Raw genomic sequence first — 19,107 nt, 5'->3', positions numbered from 1 at the left:
TGAAGGCCCCAGTTGGGTCAAAAGGTGGTATACAAAGGTTTCAATTAAATAAAGACATAGCTTTGAAAATATGTAGACCAAGGATTTCAGAAAACCCTGGGGTTAAGTGAGAGCTCCCCAGGGGGAAGGCAGCCTTTCTCAGAAGTCCGGATGGCTGTTGACATCACTGGACACCCCCTTCCCTTGTTGTTCTACAGGCCAAGCCTCTTTCTCCACAATGGACACAGTAAATGATGGATCGATTGATTGGTTGGCTGCATCCAATTAGCTTCAATTGATTTAGAAGACTATCAGTCTGTTTAGAATTGTACTGCAGCTCCTAACCACTACACCAAGCTGGCTCTCATGGAAAAGCAGAGGTAGACCATAACTGTAAAAAAGAGGGGGGTGGAAACACTGCCATAATGATACCTGTAAACCGCTTATGTGGAGCGGTAAAAATAAAACAGTAACGGCATTGTGGGCGGAGAAAGGGGCGGGGCAAGTCCGTGATATAAACTTGGAGGGGCTAATCGGGAGCCGAATGTCAGATCAGGGCCAAGCGGGATTGGCCACTTGCCCTGTCATGGACTCGGAGGTGAGGGGGCTGGGGGAAGAGGGTTCGCTGCTGGGAAAGGAGCAGGGCTGCCGCGTCGAAGACCTAAGCCGGGACCTTGGGCAGGGAGGGGGGTGGGGGAAAGGCTTTGAAATGCCGAGAAGAGCAGGCCCGCGGCGTCTTGCTCCTGTTGCCCCACCGAAGTCCAGACCTCGGAGGGAAGGGGGTGGGGGAAAGGGGGCCGCGGAGCCGGTGTGGCGGGGGTCCCTCCAGAAGCCCTGCAAGGCCGCCGGGGCTATCAGCACCCATGCTAGAACCCATTGTATTCCTTAATACAATGGGCTTTGCATCTAGTACTCTAATAAAGAGCCTAGTTACTATGTTCTTACAATGGGTTCCTTATTTGGGTGTTCTGGGTGTCAACCTTACTATGTCATAGACTAGGGCAGAGTCTGCACTTACTTTGTTTATTCCATTGTCAATCCTGTTGAATTCAGATCGATTTGAACTCGGGTCTTCCTCCCCCCCCCCATTGAAACAGGAAAGTGTTCTGCGCGTAGTTAGGGTAGTTCAGAAGGGGGGGGGGAGCCAAACCTCTTTCTTTCTTTTCTTGGAGGGGGGGGAGAGGAACCAAACAGGGAGCCTCTTTCTTTTTTTGGAGGGGGGGGAGAGGATCGAAAAAGGCAGAGAAGGGAGAAAAAATCCAGGACTGACAGAAGTTGAGAGAAATTAGGGGCTTCTCCTTTAAGGCAAGCTTGTCACATGACCAGGTGTGGCCTATCAGAGGTTCTCTACCACGGAGCTTGCTTTCCCAATCAGGATTTGACAAATATTGAGCATTAAAAGCACTCTAAGATATCGCACAATAAAGGTAGGGTCACTCCAGATCAATCCTTCTTGCTGCAGAAGGAAAATTTAAATTGCCCAAAATCCAAACGGAAATCGCATTCTGTGTAGAGGGCAGGGACTGAATCGACCTGGGATTGGAATAAAAGTTCCATGCAGTTTACACCTAGGTTACCCAACCCCCAAAGGCTTTTCCTCTCATTCTTATCCTTCAGTATGCTGCCACCAACTGGACATTTTAGGAATTACCTACCAAGAGGGCCAGTACTCCCAACTTCCCTTCTGGTGTCGCTGTTCTAAGGCTGAGTCTAGTGCCTGGGCCTCCTGCTATCCAGAAAGGAATGCAAAAGAGAGGTGTAAACATGCAATACTCTTCTCACTATATACATGCCCTAGCTGGTCTTATTCCAAGGCACGCTGACTTAGAAGTTACAGTATTTTAAAAGTTACCCATTACCTCAGAGGCCGCACCACGGGGGGGGGGGGGCGGAGGCACGGGCATAAGTGTGCCGGTAGGCGCACACATGCAGGTGCAGCGGCGCTGGCTGCTTCAGGCGCGATTGGCCGCTTTGGACGCTGAAGCGCCCAACCCTAATTTAGGCTGCCAGATCCACCCGGCAATAGAGGTTATTGAGATGGAGTTCATATCTGACAGCTTCTCCTACAGAGAGTTTTCCCACCCACTTGTGGATCAAAGAATCCTTTCCTGAAATCTCCAGGAAGATATAATCTACCTCTTGCAATCCTAAATGTCTTTGTTCATTCAGGTGCCAGATTCCAGTCAAGGTGGAACAATATCTAGCTTCCCAGCCAAGATGGCCATTAGTTTTCCCAAAGCTTTGATGACTGGTACTTGGGCAATGCTCAAAAACCATTGACTTTGCTCTTCCTACCGGATTTCTTCAAGAAGCAAGAAAACTTTTAAAACTAAATGCAGGAGGTTGTGTCAAGCCCAAACCTGAAGTAAAAAGGTATTTCTTCATGAAATTATTTTGGCTTCCATCAGAATTCCAGCAGAAATTTCACCTGGGCAGGATTGGGCAAAGTTCTGTTGAACATTGTTTCAGGCAGAACTTGGTGGAACCCTGTCCCATGCCACAGGCAAGACACAACCCCCCACTTCCTCCTGTTGCTCCTCTTCCACTATAATTTTGTGGCTGGCTCCACCACTTGTAGCTGCCATTTTAGAGCTGCACCCAGCACCCTGCATCAGAATTGCAAGGTAGAGGGGGTACAGGCTGAAAAAAGCTAGGAACCAGGACATCTAGTATTCTTTAGCTCCTCAGCTACTGCACTGACTTTGCATTAATTGTTAGAAACAACTCTCTGCGTGATGCCTCCTGGCTGTGACTCTGACAGAAACTCTCTTTACCATAGAGTTAGGGAGATAGATAGGAACACTGACCTTTCTTACTCATTGGCCTTCCCCTAGAGCAGTGGTCCCCAACCTGCGGGCCGCGACCCGGTGCCGGGCCGCAAAGGCCATGGCGCCGGGCCGCGGCTCCCTCTCCCCGCCCCCCCGCAGTAAAAAACTTCCCCGGCCGCAAGCTTGCGGCCTGGGAAGCTTCTCACTGCAGCAGGGCGGGGAGAGGGAATCAGGGCCGGGCCGCGCTCGTGTGGGCGCGGCTGTTGTGCGGGCGCGGTTCGCAGGGCGCGGCCCAATGCGGGGGCGCGGCCCGATGCGGGGGGGGGGGCGGCCCATGGGCGCGGCCCGATGCGGGGGCGCGGCCCGATGCGGGGGCGTGGCCCGCGCGGGTGCGGGGCGCAGGCCGCGCCTCAATGCCCTGCCGGTCCCCAACCTCAGAAAGGTTGGGGACCACTGCCCTAGAGGGCTAAGTTCCTGTTTCCTCCTCCTCTCTCCTCTTTCTGCCTGCAAGCCTGCAACATGGTGGGAGCAAAGATGCCTCCAGCACCTCTCCCCATCCACCTATTTATATTAGAATAGGAACTAGATGGCCTGTATGGACTAGATGGCCTGTATGGCCCCTTCCAACTCTATGATTCTATGATTCTATGAATTTTCTGTTTACCTTCTTATGTGTAGCATTAAGTACATTAATAAATAATTCTTATATTAGTTAAGTACAACCTTGGAGAATGTGTTTTTCCTAGTTTGTTGTTTTCTGACCACATGCACACAGCTGCATGTAGCACTTATTAGCCAAACCAGGCACTCTGCGAACTTTCATGCTTTTAAGGCTTTACCTCAAGTCTACCAGTTAATATCATTCATTCATTATATCTCGAGCGCCCTGCAAATTCTGCATTGGAAAATTTTAAGCCTCCCAATTGACAACAGGTTTATCTGCCAAACCGTGGCTAAAGCAGAGAGCCCCCTGTTGTCTACCCTTTCAACCAGCAATGTCTATAGTTTCCTAAGAACGCTTCCAAAAACCCATTGTTTTCAGTCAGAAATCCTGTTTTAAAACTTCATAGCTAGGTGTAGTGGTGGGACGTCCTGCAGAAAGTTAAACAACAGAGGTTTTTTTAAAACGTTAAAGTACAATTTTAGTAAATCAAATATGGTCTTTTGCCTGATAAAGAGAATGAAACAAGACATTTTAACTGCAGGATCTGTCTTGACGCAATATCTTGGGCAAAGTATATTCTAAAGGTCATTGCTTATTGTTATAAGCACTGCTTCCTGGGCCCATATCCAGCCAGTGCTGAGGCAGCTGCATTGGTTGCCAGTTGTGTCCCAGATCAAGTTTAAGGCTTTGGTACTGACCTTGAAGGTCATCTGCGGTCTGGGCCCTACATATCTGAGGGTCCGCCTATCACCTTATCCCCCACTCAGGGTCCTTTGTTCTGTGGATACAAACCTACTGGTGATCCCTGGCCTGCGGGAATTGTACCGGGCCTCAACCAGGGCCAGCCCTTTTCAGACTTGGCCCTGACCTGGTAGAATGAGCTTCTGCAAAAGCTGAGGCCCCTGTCAGAGCTCCCATGGTTCCACAGGGCTTGCAAGATGAAGCTCTTTTGCCAGGTTCTCAGTTAAGGATTGTCTGGGAACCAGGCAAGTAATGTTTGGAAGTGATTTGCCATTGCCTGCCTCTGCATCATGACCCCTAGTGTTCCTTGGAGGAACTACCACCCATTTCTGCTGGACCACCTCCAGTTGCTGGCAGGTTTTAGAGCCCCCTCCACATGACATCATCTACATTCCAAGGATGTCCAAGGGCTGGCTCGAGTCTTGGCCAGATTTGCCTGAGGACAAGGGAAATGGCCAAAACTGGATTTGCCACCAGATTTGCCACCTTCAATCACACTTCTCATCAGGGAGCAACGAGGAGCAAGCCCATATGGAGGGGGAAAGGCGTAGTGTTGTCCTGCCCTCTCCTCTCCATTTCCTGCTCCAAGATTTTTTGTTAATTGGTGCCACCCGTGTTGCTGCAGGACCGCAAAACTACTCTGTCAAAGGTAAAATAAAATCCTCTGTAAAGTGTCCATGGTCTTTTTGGGATCAGCCAGGCAAAACACAGTCCTGTTTGTGTCTTCTGGCGGTGGGGAATGAACAGAGAAAGAAAGAGGGCACATGATGAAGCAGCCATCTCCTGATCAGCCAGGCAGATGTGCACTTTGGTTTTAAGGCCACTGTTTAAACCAAATCACTCTTCGGGTTCAAGTTCCCATCTCTAGCATCTCACAGATCTACCCAGACTTAAATAGAGTCTGAAACACCACAAATCCCTAAAGAGGGGGGGAGGGGGGAAGATGCTGTATTGTTCTGCTGTTTCTTCATAGCAATATGGAAGTGTTAATTTTTTAATTAAAATGCTTCTGTGTTGTGGCAGTACTGCATATCAATGCGGAAGTGCCTTTTTTAAAAAGGTGAGGCTTGCACCTCCATGTGGAAATGGTCAAAGAGTTGGTTCTTATATGCCACTTTTCTCCACCAGAAGGAGCCTTAACGTGGCTTACAATCGCCTTCCCTTTCTTCTCCCCACAGCAGACACCTTATGATGTATGTGAGCCTGAGAGAGCCCTGATATTACTGCTTGGTCTGAACAGCTTTATCAGTGCTGTGGTAAGCCGAAGGTCACCCTGCTGGCTGCATGTGGAGGAGGAGCAGGGAATCAAACCCAGTTTGCCAAATTAGAACCTGCCACTCTTAACCACTACACCAAACTGGCTCTCATCCAAATACCAGCCAGAGTCGGCCTTGCTTAACTTCTGAGATCTGATGAAATTGAGATTGCCTGGGCTAACCATGCATTTGGACTTCAACAATGACTTCCTTGAAGACAGTGACAATATATTCAGATCATGCCTGAAGACCAGTTTCTAAGGGACAATAACAGGATGAGACTTTGGCCTTTGTTTCCTATAATCCTCTGGAAGCAACTAGTTGGCCCCTGCGGACTAGGTGAATTACTGGTCTGATACAGCAGGGCTGTTTGTGTGCCACCCCTGATTTTGCATTAAGGTTGCTCCACTATTACTACAAGATCTTTCAGCATATCCAGTCAGCTTTGATTTTGCAATAGAGAGTAAGCTGTCACCACAAGCTTGATTTAACTGGCAAGACATCAAAAATTATAAACCTGTACAAACCAAGATGTTGAGGATTGTGAACTGTTCATGAGACTTATACAGTGATCAGCAAAGTTAAGCTTACTAATTTTATAGATTCAGCTATCTAATCTTTGGAAGGTATTCAACTTTTTATTAATTAATTAATTATATTTATATATTGAGGCTCAGGGCGGTTCACATGAAACGCAGAGGAATAAGAACAATACAGAGAGAGTTGGTAACCATAAATAACAATAGAACGGTAATAAAGAGTGAGAACAGTAAATTCATAACCACATCATACTGACGGACCCATAATTGGTCAGTTCAAGACATTTGATGGGAGGGAGGCTCAGGGGCCCAATAGAAGATATTAGTTTTGGTGAACCTCAATCAAATGCCTGGTGGAAGAGCTCCCTTTGCAGGCCCAGCAGAATTGTTCTCTGGCTTTAACTAACACAATTTCAAAGAAATCTCATTAACATTTTTAAAAAATAATATTTTAATTTTATTTTAAGAAACTAAATAACATATAAAATGAAAGGCCATACAACAAAAAGAGCATAAGAAATACAAAAAAAAAATACGAATAGTCTGAGATGACATTCATACCAATTCCTATGAAGTCTTTCTGCTACCATTCTAAGCCATTAATCATTATCTCATTATTGCCAAGTACATGATCATGTTACTTATATTAAATTTTGAAAAATTCCTTAAGTAATTTAAAGATGTATATCTTTTCTATATCTCTATTGGATAATCAAAAAATTTAGTAATTTCCTTCAAGCCATATCGCTAAAAGGTTAAAAACAACAACACCCTTTCTGCCCAAACAAACAACAGGCTGAAGTTGGAAACGTGATACCTTCCACTGGAAGCAACTACTGTCTACCTGCCTTTCATATTCAGTGACCTCTACTCCACCAAACAGCCGCCAGGAGAAAGTTCTGTGAAGCCTGACATCCTGTGTGTTATCACCAGCAGAAATCGGGGCCTGTCCTTCTCTGCCTCTCCATTACGTCAGGAAACACTTGCCCCATTATACCCTGTCCCATAGACATAACCCCCTTTTGTACCATATCACAGATTGTTTTCCTGAGAAAAAACAAGGGGAGGGGGAGACCAGCCAAGCACACACCTGCACGGCCCAGTTCCCAGGCCCTCAGTTTGGCATTGGAGTACATAACCTGAGATGCAGGAAGCACAGAGAGAAATAGAGAGAGGCTGAAAATCCTGCTCATGCAGAACAGACCAGAAGTGTTTGTCTCCCGTAGAATCCATCTCTCAAAAGGGTGGGGAACCTGCAAAATACTTCCACTTATCAAACTATTAGGTGGGGCCTCTAACTCCTGAATACCGGCAGGATTTCCGGAGCAGGAACTTGATAAGCAAGGGCTGGAGGAAGCACAGATTATTATGTGTATCTTGTCACGTGTCTTGTCAGGTTACTCATCACAGGACCAGTATAGGGAGTACTTCAGGTACAGAAGAAAGAAGGGCGGTAGAGAGGGTTGCCAATTCTGAGGTGGCAAATTCTTGTAGATCTGCAGGTGGAACCTGGAGTCTCAAAGCAGCTTACAATCATCTTCCCCTCCTCTCCCCACAACGGATACCCTGGGAGGTAGGGGTTGCTCAGTGGCAAGAAAGTTGAAAGAGGCTGCCCTACAGGGTTGTCATAAAGCAGCTGTAACAACAGCAAAAATAAAAAAATAAAAGAGGAAAGTGTTCTCAAACTCCTCATTCTTATTTATCTCAGTTGTCCATAAACACATTATATTTTTGTGTCCTCTAATCTGTGCCGTACTGGCCTTGCACTCTTCTACTGTTAACTGCTCTTAGCCCTCTTCCGGAAATATTTATACTCCGCTTTGCTTCCAGTCAACAGGACTCAAACCCCTCCAAGACAGGCTGTGCAACAACAGTTTCAGCTTCTAGAGAGGCTTCCAGCTACCCTTTTATAGTACTGGTACATGCACACACTTATTTTCATCACTCTAGAAGTCCAGATTCGGTGGAATATACGAGAAATATATAGCGCATGGAAGAAAGATAAAGAAGGTGACTAAAAGAGAAATACTAATAGCCTCAGTGGTAGATGATAATAGGATAATTACCAGAAATTGTTCTTATTGGCTTGTTGGAACAGACTAAACAGCATACATGTATAAATTATATATGTTGAGCAGTCAGGAAATTGCTTATGATGTTACCCTGTATTTGAGAGACTTTTTGGGTGTTGCCGAAATCAGTTTTGAAGCTACGTACAATGCTCAATTTTTTTTTGCTTCATTCTGTTCTTGCAATACAATTGCGCAGAAAATACAGTTATGCAGAAAATTCTGTCTCCCACTAGAACTGAATTTATATCTGAAGACCAGACTCCACATTTTGGTGGGATTTGCTCCATCCCAACCTCCCCTCCCAGTTTGATTGTGTGACTATTCATCGTTTTTATTTGTTCGAGTTAGGAAATTTGTAGCCCTTGCTGCTTCTGCAGAGCCATCCCCCCAACCCCTGCTTCTACCTGACAAATATTTCTCCGATTAGTCACCTTGATATCAAACAATTAGGGCTCACACAGTGAGCTATCATCACAGTCTTGATAAAGAGATGTTACGATTCCATTATGATAGGGTTGCTAGGCAGTGCATAGTAATTGGTGGGAGGGGTGGGAAAGGAGACAACATCCTGGAAGAAAAATAAATTTACAAAAATACAAATGCATCTGCTTACAGGCAGTTCTTACCATAAAGTTCCTGGTGATTCCTAGAGTTACCTGGAAGTGACAAAAGGTAGTTGTCAGAATTGCTGGAAATTCTATGGTAAAACCAGAAGATGCAAGAATTGCCAGGAACTCTATGGCGAGCACTTATCAAGTTACCTTATATACTAAGCTTGTTATTCCTGTTTGGTCCTTGAATCTGTTAAACATCTTCATTATTCTGTATGCTAATTCACTGCTCACCCACTACATGTATGTATGGACTGGTAATTCCCATTTCATTGCATCTGAAGAAGCATGCATGCACATAAAAGCTTATACCTTAAACAAGACTTTATGGGTCTTACAGGTGCCACTGGGCTCAAACTTTGTTCTGCGGCTTCAGACAAACGCAACTACCCACCTGAATTAATTTAGGCTTAGCTCTTTAAGAACCATCTTACTGGTTTACGTCATGAGGGCTATACATGTCACAGGTGACACGCCTAGCAAAATATTGTACTTGGGAGGTGTATATTCCATGCATTTCTTTGCACAGCTCTTGGCCATCACATGTCCATGTCCCTGGCAGGCAAGTATGCAAAAGAATGGCCTGTCCATTATGCTTTACTAACCCATGTGGGGCTGGAAAAGACAACTGGCAATGAAAAGGAACTCCGCTTTTCTGCTCTGGGATCACATGTGCAAAGACTACACTTGTGTGGTCCTCTTAAGCCAGTTTAATTATATTGTGGCATCAAACCTGATACTTAAATGCTTAGAACAAACTGAGGGTAGGCAAATCTGGATCAGAACAATGGTCCCTCTCGTTTATCATACTGTTTCACACAACAGCTTTTTACAGCCTTCCTGAACCTTTTTCTTTCTCATTTTGAGGCCTGGAAAACTTCCCCACACTATTTGCCATGTTGGTAGACACGGTGTCTCTCAATGACCGATTATGCACGGGGCAGGAAAGCCAGGATGGCGGCAGCAGGGCAGCCCCGATTGTGCATGACACTGTCGCCATCCCAGCCCTAGCCTGGCACAGCACCCCGGAAGACCCACAGCAAGGGAACACAGAATTTTTCATGTTCCCTGGGATGCCGTGGGCAACAGTGGGGGCTGGATTGGGCAGGGACACCACACACCCCTGTCAGCTCCGCGGAGCTAGCCGGGGAGTCCCCCCGCCCCCACCTTGGTGGGAGAGTGGCATGCCTCTCCCTGCCATTGTGAGGTGGGGACCCCATTTCCCCTGCTCCCCACCAATGCTGCTGCCTCTGGGCAGCATGCTAGGCTTTCCAGCCCTGGCGTTTTGCGCAAGCATGTGCGCTATGCCGAGCAGCTTGCATACTCCCGTGAGTACATGGGAAGCACTGGGGCATGTTGCCCCAGCCTGGTATGGCTGCTGCCATGCATAATGGGTCAAGAAGAGATTGTGGCTTTTGACACAATTAAAAAGAAAACACCCAGAAGGGTGAAGCAGAGGGGGGAATGGCCACAGCCAGAGGAGTGGAACAGGAAACCTATGGAAAAACTTACTACGTGGAAGTTCCTTTGCCACTGTGCTGCATTAACACATGCAATCGAAGTGGAGAAATCAGAGAACCCTTGTGGAAAATCAGAATTCAGTCAAGAGCAATTCTGTACATTCTGAGGTGTTCAAATGCTTCAGTTGCCCTAGCAGGGGAGTAATTATACCCTTTCAGTCATCATGATAAAATTCACACTGGAATAAATTGGTGGGAAATTGTCTCAGTCATGTTAGCGTTACCTGGACAGCAATGTGGCTCCATAGGCCAGCACTTGAATCTTCCATGAAGCACAGCAGATGTGAAGGTGTCAAAGCCTGGGAACCCTCCAAAATTATAAGGCCTAAAAGGTAAAGGTAAAGGTATCCCCTGTGCAAGCACCGAGTCATGTCTGACCCTTGGGGTGACGCCCTCTAGCGTTTTCATGGCAGACTCAATACGGGGTGGTTTGCCAGTGCCTTCCCCAGTCATGACCGTTTACCCCCCAGCAAGCTGGGTACTCATTTTACCGACCTCGGAAGGATGGAAGGCTGAGTCAACCTTGAGCCGGCTGCTGGGATTGAACTCCCAGCCTTATGGGCAAAGCTTTCAGACGGCTGCCTTACCACTCTGCACCACAAGAGGCTCATTATAAGGCCTACAGAAACCCATTATCCTGCTTTGGAGGATGGCCTCTATGATATTGTGCTCCACTGAGGTCTATGCTCCCCCCAGCTCCATTGCCACATCTCCACAAGTTTCCCAACATGGATCTGACAACCCTACGCCCCTGGATCCCCTGCTGGTGGCTTTGGGGTTAGGGCTAGCAACCCTACTTATCACAGTCACTAAGTAGTACAGAGGATTCCTTTTCAGCAGAAATGGATCTCTAAGCACTGTCTCCTCCTCCTCTGGTTACATGACTGTGATGTCATGGGACTTCCTCTGGTTAGGAGCGCAGACTTCTAATCTGGCGAGCCAGGTTTAATTCCACGCTACCCCAGGTACAGCCAGCTGGGTGACCTTGGGCTTGTCACAGCACTGATCAAACTGTTCTGACCAAGCAGGAATATCCGGGCTCTCTCAGCCTCACCTCCCTCACAGGGTGTCTGTTGTGGGGAGAGGAAGGGAAGGTGATTGTAAGCCGCTTTGAAACTCCTTCGGGCAGAGAAAAGTGCTACGGCTAAGTTTAAAGATGATTCCTGGTTCTTACCGAAGACCCCACCGCCATAGAAATCAGTAATTAACAACGGACGAGGAGAACACGGTTTAAACAAAATCAAATTAATGCATCGGGATAACTCAAGCCATATATATTGGAAGGAATAAAGGTTCTTTAGAAGTCCAAGATCATCTGTGTCAGATCACTTTGCAACCCCAGTTAAATCGGGGAGTCAAAAACCATTTGGGACTTGTTTTAGCTGAGAGAGCCGATGATAATGACAGCTGATGAAGTTTTAAAAAATGAAACTGATAATGACAGCTGATGAAGTTTTTAAAATGAAACTGATAATGACAGTTGATTAAGTTTTTAAAAATGAAACTCACACATGCTCTGCAAAAACCAACTGACTCTCAGTCTTCTTTTCCATGAAAACAAAGTGATCCGACATTAAAGAAATCATACACAGATCATCTTGGTCTTTATTTCTTGCAATATACACAGATTGGGTTATCCCAGTGCATTATTTCTGTTCTTCCTTGTAATCAGTGGCATATTTTAGATACTGGTGGAACGCCGTGCTACGGAGGGGCTTTTGGGAAACCCAAGTTAATAAAAAACTAATTGCAAAGGTCTGGGAAAGCAAAAATGCAAAGACAGACTTCCCCGGGTCTATCTGCTACCGCTGCAGTGAACTGGGCATTCATCTCATTACGACCCGGCAGCTGCAGCTAGCTGCAACTAGCATCAGGTTGCTGTCACAGCCTGTTCCAAGGCATGCGACACGCTGCTCCTTTTTTCCTGCTTCAAAAAAGTTAGGATAGTGGGTGGGGTTGGACACACCATTTATTTTGACCTGATGAACCAGATTAGCTGGATCGGCTTCAGCAGGGCGTCGCCTCCCAGCCCGCTGAAGAATCCCTAAGTAAGTGCCCCAAGACATACACTTTATCGTTAAGTTCCTGACCCGAGGTCGGGTGCCTTTCTTTGTGCTAACCCATCTCAGACACACCCTTGGAAACTGGTTCCAACAGCAAACCAGGCTGATGAGTAGGCGTGTCAAAGAGCTTGCTTAAGCAACCTCTGGTTGACTTTCTTGTCCGTACACGGAGCAACTCCTCCGGAAGGCAATTCTGAACGGCTTGTTTGACTCTGACCCCCCTAAGCCCACAAGCAGCTAGGGAGGTGCTTTGCAGATGTGAAGGAGACAGCCCATCTGGTGGGGTTCCCTTCCTGGGTTGCCAGCTCTGGAGATTTTGGAGGAGGGTGGGGTTTGGGGAGAGGAGGGACTTCAAATGGGGTGTAATGCCACAGAGATCACCTCCCAAAGGGCCCCTTTTTGTCCAGGATTGCTGATCTGTTATCCGGATCTCAGTTGTAATCCGGGGAGATCTGCCACCATGACCTGGAGAGTGGTGACCCAAAGCCTTCAGTCTGACAAGTCACAGCCAGGGCTTATTTTCAATTACTCATCCTTGCCCTTTTGACCTGAAAGTCCTTGTTTTGATTCCACCTCTCAAGGGAGAAATGAAATCAAAACAAGGATTTTCCGGTCAAAGAGCTGAGCCTCTGGTTCTTTGTTTTGTCACCATTTTGTTTCTTTGCACTGAAATTTCTCATTAAAATGTATATGCTGTTCAATATTGTGAATCGATAAAACCGTATTGCATGTTGTTTGTACACACATGGGTATAAATTACATGTGATACGTATATAAATGCCATATAAATTGTGTTAAAAACAAATATAACTCACACACCAGATAAAAATGAATTTGATGATGATGTTAACCATTCAGTCTTGGAGATCCTATGGCTCCACTTCTTCTAGAATCATAGAGCTGGAAGGGACCTCATGGGTCATCTAGTCCAACCCCCTGCACTATGCAGGACACTCCCAACCCTATCGCTCATCCACTGTAACCTGCCACCCCTTGAGCTTTCACAGAATCAGCCTTTCCATCAGAAAAGAGGCTATCTAGCCTCTGTTTAAAAATTTCCAAAGATGGAGAACCCACCACCTCCCGAGGAAGCCTTTCCACTGAGAAACCACTCTGACTGTCAGGAACTTATTCAGGATGTTTAGATGGAATTTCTTTTGAATTAATTTCATCCCGTTGGTTCTGGTCTGTCCCTCCGGGGCAAGAGAGAACAACTCTGCTCCAACCTCTTCATGGCAGCCTTTTAAATACTTGAAGATGGTTATCAGATCCCCTCTCAGTCATCTCCACTCCAGGCTAAACAGACTAAGCTCCCCCAACCTTTCCTCATACGTCTTGGTCTTGCCCCACTTCTTTTAGTTGTATAATGCTCTGGCCAGTGTCCAATTTGATGGTATCTAACTACTGTGTTCTTCGTTGGCCTGATTTCCTTTTACCATTGACCCGTCCTCCAACAAATTGGATCGCATGATATGGCCAAAGTAGTTTTGTGATTCTGCCTTCCAATGATAGATTAGGCTTTATGCATTCTAGTATTTCTAGTTATTTAGGAACAGTAAGATGTGTACTCTATAAATTTGATTTCTTAGTCTTAGTCAAATTGATCTATCACGTACAAATAGCCAAGGCCTGTACACAATAGAAAATACACAGGTCCCTGTATTCTACTCAGATTCCTAGGCTTGATGCAAAAGATTAACCACTTAAAAAAAAATCCTTTCCCTGCCGAGTTCTGATTCCAACAACCTGGTCCACAAGCTTCTGATCCCAAAGATCATCGACCTCTTCATGCATTGCTTGAATGTGGGCCTTGATGTCACAATGAAAAGAATTCCAGTAACCACAGCAACGAAACATTCTACAAGGAACTTCTGACAACAGTTGGGCTCTGAAGACAGTTTGCAATTATTGTATTTGCAGCAACTAGAGCTCTTAGCGAGACTGTAGATTTTGGTATTCAATCCACAAATGTGCCTGTATACAAATTCAAAACAAGTCTGCTGGAGGTAAGATAGGCCATGGTTTTGGGTGTGGAATTGAATGGTATTGATGAATGGGTACACCTTAGTGCATGGCCAATAAGGTGACTGAGGTTGGATTGGGTGGGGAACACTGGCTGGAAGGGCAAAGAAAAATACTGTGCAGGAAGAAATAAGTGTTTCCCCCAAATTTTGGCTGCATATATGAAATTTAAAAAAAAGTCTCTGGATATTATAAAGCAGGGGTAGTCAATCTGTGGTCCTCCAGATGTCCATGGACTACAATTCCCATGAGCCTCTGCCAGCATTTGCTGGCAGGGGCTCATTGGAATTGTAGTCCATGGACATCTGGAGGACCACAGGTTGACTACCCCTGTCATAAAGGACTCTGACATCTGTCCCTACATACATGAATTTTGGGCGATATTTTATGGCCCTGATACATTGAAACGTGAGTACATTCCAACAAATACTTTTTAACAATTTCCATTGTTGGGGCAACGTACAAAAACAACTTATTAAGCATGTATAGTAATGAGGCAACAGACAAAATGAAAAATGCAGAAGTCTCAGCACCTGGGCTCTATGATATCTATATTCCTAGTCGCAAGGCCAAGGGAAGATTAGCTGTTGTTTCTCCATTTCCAGCTCAGCCCCTCTTCATTCGTCTTATCAGGACACAACAGCTCCTTCCTGGGCCAGGCCCAGATCCAGCCATTCCCTCCCACAGACATGGAGCCCAGAGTCCAGCCTCTTCTGATCTGCCGTTTTCATCAGGAGCCACCAGCATCACAATGGCCAGAGTTCTGGCATCCATGGCGATGAAAAATTCTAGAAGATGTTGCAGAGGACAGTTGGGCTCAGAGCAGAGTCTGCCGGCATCATCACCTCAGCATCCTCAGAGGTGGTGAATGTCAATGAATTCCCCAAATACAGATCAAAAAATGCCTGTGTATAACTAAATGCTTTCAGAAGTGTAAATGGCAGGTAAGAAAGGATGTGATCTTGCATGTGGGGGCTGGGTTTTGATGGGGTGGGGCCACCAGCTGAAGGAAGGAATGGGAGGAAGGCAAAAGATACGAAATCTGACCCATGGCTACCAAATACTGATCCATGGAGAGACCTAGGGAGATAACAATGGGACAGGGTCTTTTGTTCAGGGGTCAATTGCCCTAAAACTGACAGCACATTAAGTTTCGGGGGGGGGGGGGTGTTATCTTCTCATATGATGGAATTGTGTTGTTTTTTTAATGCCAATGGTTTGTGGAGAAATTTAGAAAAGCTACAGGTAGTTTGCTGACGTGTTTTTCATCTATGGTGCTTAAAAATATTTCCCCCGCTCTCTACACTTTTAGTGGGCATTAGGAGAAAATAATGTGTTTTAAAACATGAATCTGGATTGTTAGCAGCCAGATTCCTTTTCCTCGTCAGATATTCCATGGATTATGGTTCAATCTGTTGGGCACTCCAAGTTTGGGGACAGATGGCCTACAGAGAACAGTGGGGCCTTCAAGAAACTCCAGGGTTTCACAAAATGCTGGTTGAGAAATCCTGCCATAGGTAAAAATGATGTTTGCCCATATGGAACAATTTCAGATATGCTTGCCAATAGGTTACAGTGGTGGCTTGCTTAACCACAGTTCAAAATGGAGGACATGCTTGCCCATCGCTTAAAATGAAGGATAGTCTCAAGGGGACAGTGGTGGGAATGCCTTCTCGTTGGTTAAATGGAGGACATGCTTGCTCTTAGGGAACATGCCTCCCTATAGATTAAAAGGAATTATGTGCTTTCCCATAAGGGACATTGATAGGCATGGTTGCCCCTAGGTTAACATGGAGGACATGCTTCCCAATAGGGAACAAGGGGGGGGGGATATGTTTACCCATTGGTTGAAATGGAGGACATGCTTGCCCATAGGGAACAATAGGGCCACGCTTACCCATTGGGAATAATGGAGGATATGCTTGCCCACAGGGGACAGTGGTAGGTATTCTTGCCCATTGGTTCAAATGGAGTCCATGCTTGCTTATAGGGAACAATGGTACACATGCTTGCTCATTGCTTATACTGCCAGACATGCTTGCCCAGAGGATACAATAGTGCACGTGCTTCCCCATAAAGAACAACTGTACATATGCAAAGCCATAGGTATAAATGGAGGGCATGCTAGCCTATAGGGAACAATGGTGGACATTCTTGGCAGTAGATAAAAACGGAGGACCGCTTTCCTTAGGCCAACCGTAACGCCTCTTTGTTAATCAAACAGACGGTTCAAAGGCACGCTGTGCGGGGTCACTATATCGTAGGGCGTCGTAGCCCAGTTCCTTCCCCCTGTGCTTGCAGCCTTTTCCTGTCTATCTCTCCTGAACAGAACAAGAGGTTATTCTTCTGACAGCACCCACTGTATTTCCCAAGCTGGCGTGAAACCATTTGTCAGCATTAATTGCTTGGAACAACATTGCCACCTAGTGAGAAGGTACGTTCACTGTGCTTTTCCTCCATCTGACCAAAACAAGGCTCTGGCCTAGGAAAAGTTAGGGTAGAGTATTTAAGGTGCTGCATTGGTTTTTGTTATCAAAGTGTATTTAACCGCAATAACTAGGCCGATGTAACTTCTGTAATCCCACCGCAGCTGCAGCAAAGCACAGAACTGGGGACAGAATTTGGCCTAGTTAGAATTTCACTGTTCTCTTTTAAAAATACCATTTCTAGCCCTCATGGCCGTTAATATTGGTTTGAAAGTGTTTGTAAACAAATAAAGGACATCAATAAGAAGGAATAAACTTCTTTGCAAGGAGCAAGTCAAGCAAGGGCCACAAGAAAAGCTGGCGGGAGAGGAGCTCTCTGTAGAAGAGGCATATGGGCATGATGGAGGAATGTCAGTCTGGCTGCTTCTGGCATTCCCCCAAGGGCTGTTTGACAGCAGAGAGAAGGCAACTTTGAGCAGGAGCTGGATGCAACTTCAGTCCTAAAGTTGCTTGGGGTGCTGAAGCTCACTCCTGCCACAGTGGAGGGCAGCTTGGTTGCTTCCTTCCATTCCACCAATGAAGGACTGTCTAAATGACCCCTTGGGGTACCAAAACTAGCAGGGAGACACTGACACGAAAGGAAGTGCGGAATGTTTATTCCTATTCTTGGCTTACTATGAATAGTAATAATAGCTTACCGTTACTATGGGTTCAAGGTGGGCTGCCGAGAATTTGTGCATGAATTCTTTCATCAGTTCATCCCTGAACATTCTAGGTAGCCAGTTCTTGATAGCTAAGATTTAATCAGGGTTAGCCCTTGTTAGTACTTGGGCGGGAGACCACCAAAAAGTCAAGGAGTGCTGTGCAAAATCAGGCAATGGGAAACCACCTCTATTCACCTCTTGCATTGAAAACCCTACACAGTATTAAAAAGAAAGGCGGGGGAGAGACTCACCAAATCCCCCCCAAAGGGTTAAATGGGCAAACCTCAAACAACATCAAATTTTTAAAAACTCTTAAAATGAGTTTTAATTATCCATAAATTACTATCAATGTAATAACCAACTAGAAGAATTCTTGGGTCTTGAATGCTGTTGGAGGTTCATACAAGTATCATACTTCCCATTATGTTATGTGTTGACATCTCATAGGGATGCCCGCCTCCAGGTGGGACCTGAGACTCCCTGGTTTTACTCCAAGCAACAGAGATCAGGTCCCCTGGAGAAAATTGCTGCTTTATAGGGTTGACTCCATAGCATTACACTCTACTGAGGTCCTCCCCTAACTCAACTCCTTCCCATTCCTGGCTCCACTCCCAAAGTGACCAAGTATTTCAACCCGAGCTCTTGATGACAGAATTACTTTGGTGGCTCTAGCCAAAATAAGGTTTAGACTGAAGCCCCCAAGCCCAAATAACACCACAGGACTATAATTAGCAAGGTTCAAAATGTTTAAAAATGTGCAAGCCTGGGAAGAAAATCACAAAACCAAGTAACTATTCTGGGATACTTATTCAGCCTTTAGTAGTTTGACCCAGATGTTACCTGGTCAGATGTATAGGTACAGGACCCGGAGAGCTCTCAAAGGTCCAACATCCTAGAAGCAGGTATTCTGGTTGCAGAAGGCCCAATCTGCAGTCAAAAGGAGACAGGAAGAAAGGAAGGACCTTCATGTGGAATTAATGGTCTTGCTTTAGCCTGACTAACCTCAGCTGGCCTGATCTCATTGGGGCAATCAGGTGTATTGCTAAGACATGTGACCACCTACTCTTGCAGCTAGCACATAATCACTGTCAAGCAACTTACCCTTCTTTGCAGGGTTCCTTGTGCTTATTATGAGCTGTAATGTGCAAAACTCCCTCTGGATCTCTAGCCTTAAATCTCTCAGGCCCATAATCTCATTTGCACCTGCATCTGAATCCATCTCATCCCTTCTTTCTCTGGGAATCAGAAGTCAGTGTGACCTTATTTTCTCCAAGAGGAGTCTTCAGGAACTTGACTAGGCCCAAAAGCCAGAACCAAAATTTGAACAGCGAAGAAATGGCTTAGACAAGACCAGTTTGTGGACATGGGCTTTCTAATTGGAGGTGGCATTTATGGGCATAGTATACATTTTGTTAGGTTGGACTTTTTTTGACAGCCCTGGAAGGGTTCCTTAATAGGTGGGAGTTAATTAATTTGTATATCTTTTAAAATGTGTTCAATATTTATTTATTTATTTTTACATTTATATACCACCGCTCTCCCCCCTTGAAGGATCGCTGCCTTGTTGTGGCAAGGGGGCTTGCGTAGCTCAGTGAAGCTATGAGCTATGCCGTGCAGGGCCACCCAAGACGGACAGGTCATAGCTGAGAGCTCTGACAAAAGGTGATCCACTGGAGAAGGCAATGGCAAACCACTCCAGTATCTTTGCCATGAAAACTCTATGGACAGTTCCAATAGGCATA

The 19,107-nt window shown here is 45.8% G+C and overlaps 2 long non-coding RNA genes across 6 annotated transcripts in view; one reads left to right on the top strand and one right to left on the bottom strand.

Annotated features, from left to right (window-relative positions):
- The window catches only part of LOC143819750 (uncharacterized), a 79,855-nt gene that overhangs the window by 53,665 nt on the left and 7,083 nt on the right, over positions 1-19,107 (bottom strand). Inside the window, exons 3-4 of one of the 2 annotated variants that reach the window (XR_013225079.1) lie at positions 18,206-18,292; positions 8,646-8,675 (exon numbers count right to left, since the gene is read on the bottom strand). This is a non-coding gene — a long non-coding RNA (uncharacterized LOC143819750). Of the gene's footprint in view, positions 1-8,645; positions 8,676-17,355; positions 17,455-18,205; positions 18,293-19,107 lie in introns of those variants that run through there. The other variant, XR_013225080.1, reaches the window with a different exon arrangement.
- The window catches only part of LOC143819749 (uncharacterized), a 36,533-nt gene continuing 31,524 nt past the window's right edge, over positions 14,099-19,107 (top strand). For 3 of the 4 annotated variants that reach the window (XR_013225078.1, XR_013225077.1, XR_013225075.1), the window contains exons 1-3: positions 14,101-14,219; positions 14,841-15,179; positions 16,565-16,669. This is a non-coding gene — a long non-coding RNA (uncharacterized LOC143819749). Of the gene's footprint in view, positions 14,220-14,840; positions 15,180-16,564; positions 16,670-19,107 lie in introns of all 4 variants that reach the window. The other variant, XR_013225076.1, reaches the window with a different exon arrangement.

This window comes from Paroedura picta, chromosome 10 (assembly GCF_049243985.1).
Source record: "Paroedura picta isolate Pp20150507F chromosome 10, Ppicta_v3.0, whole genome shotgun sequence".
In the NCBI taxonomy this organism is placed as follows: domain Eukaryota; kingdom Metazoa; phylum Chordata; class Lepidosauria; order Squamata; family Gekkonidae; genus Paroedura; species Paroedura picta.
Note: the sequence above shows the minus strand (reverse complement) of the source record. Positions and strands in the feature narration are given on the sequence as shown.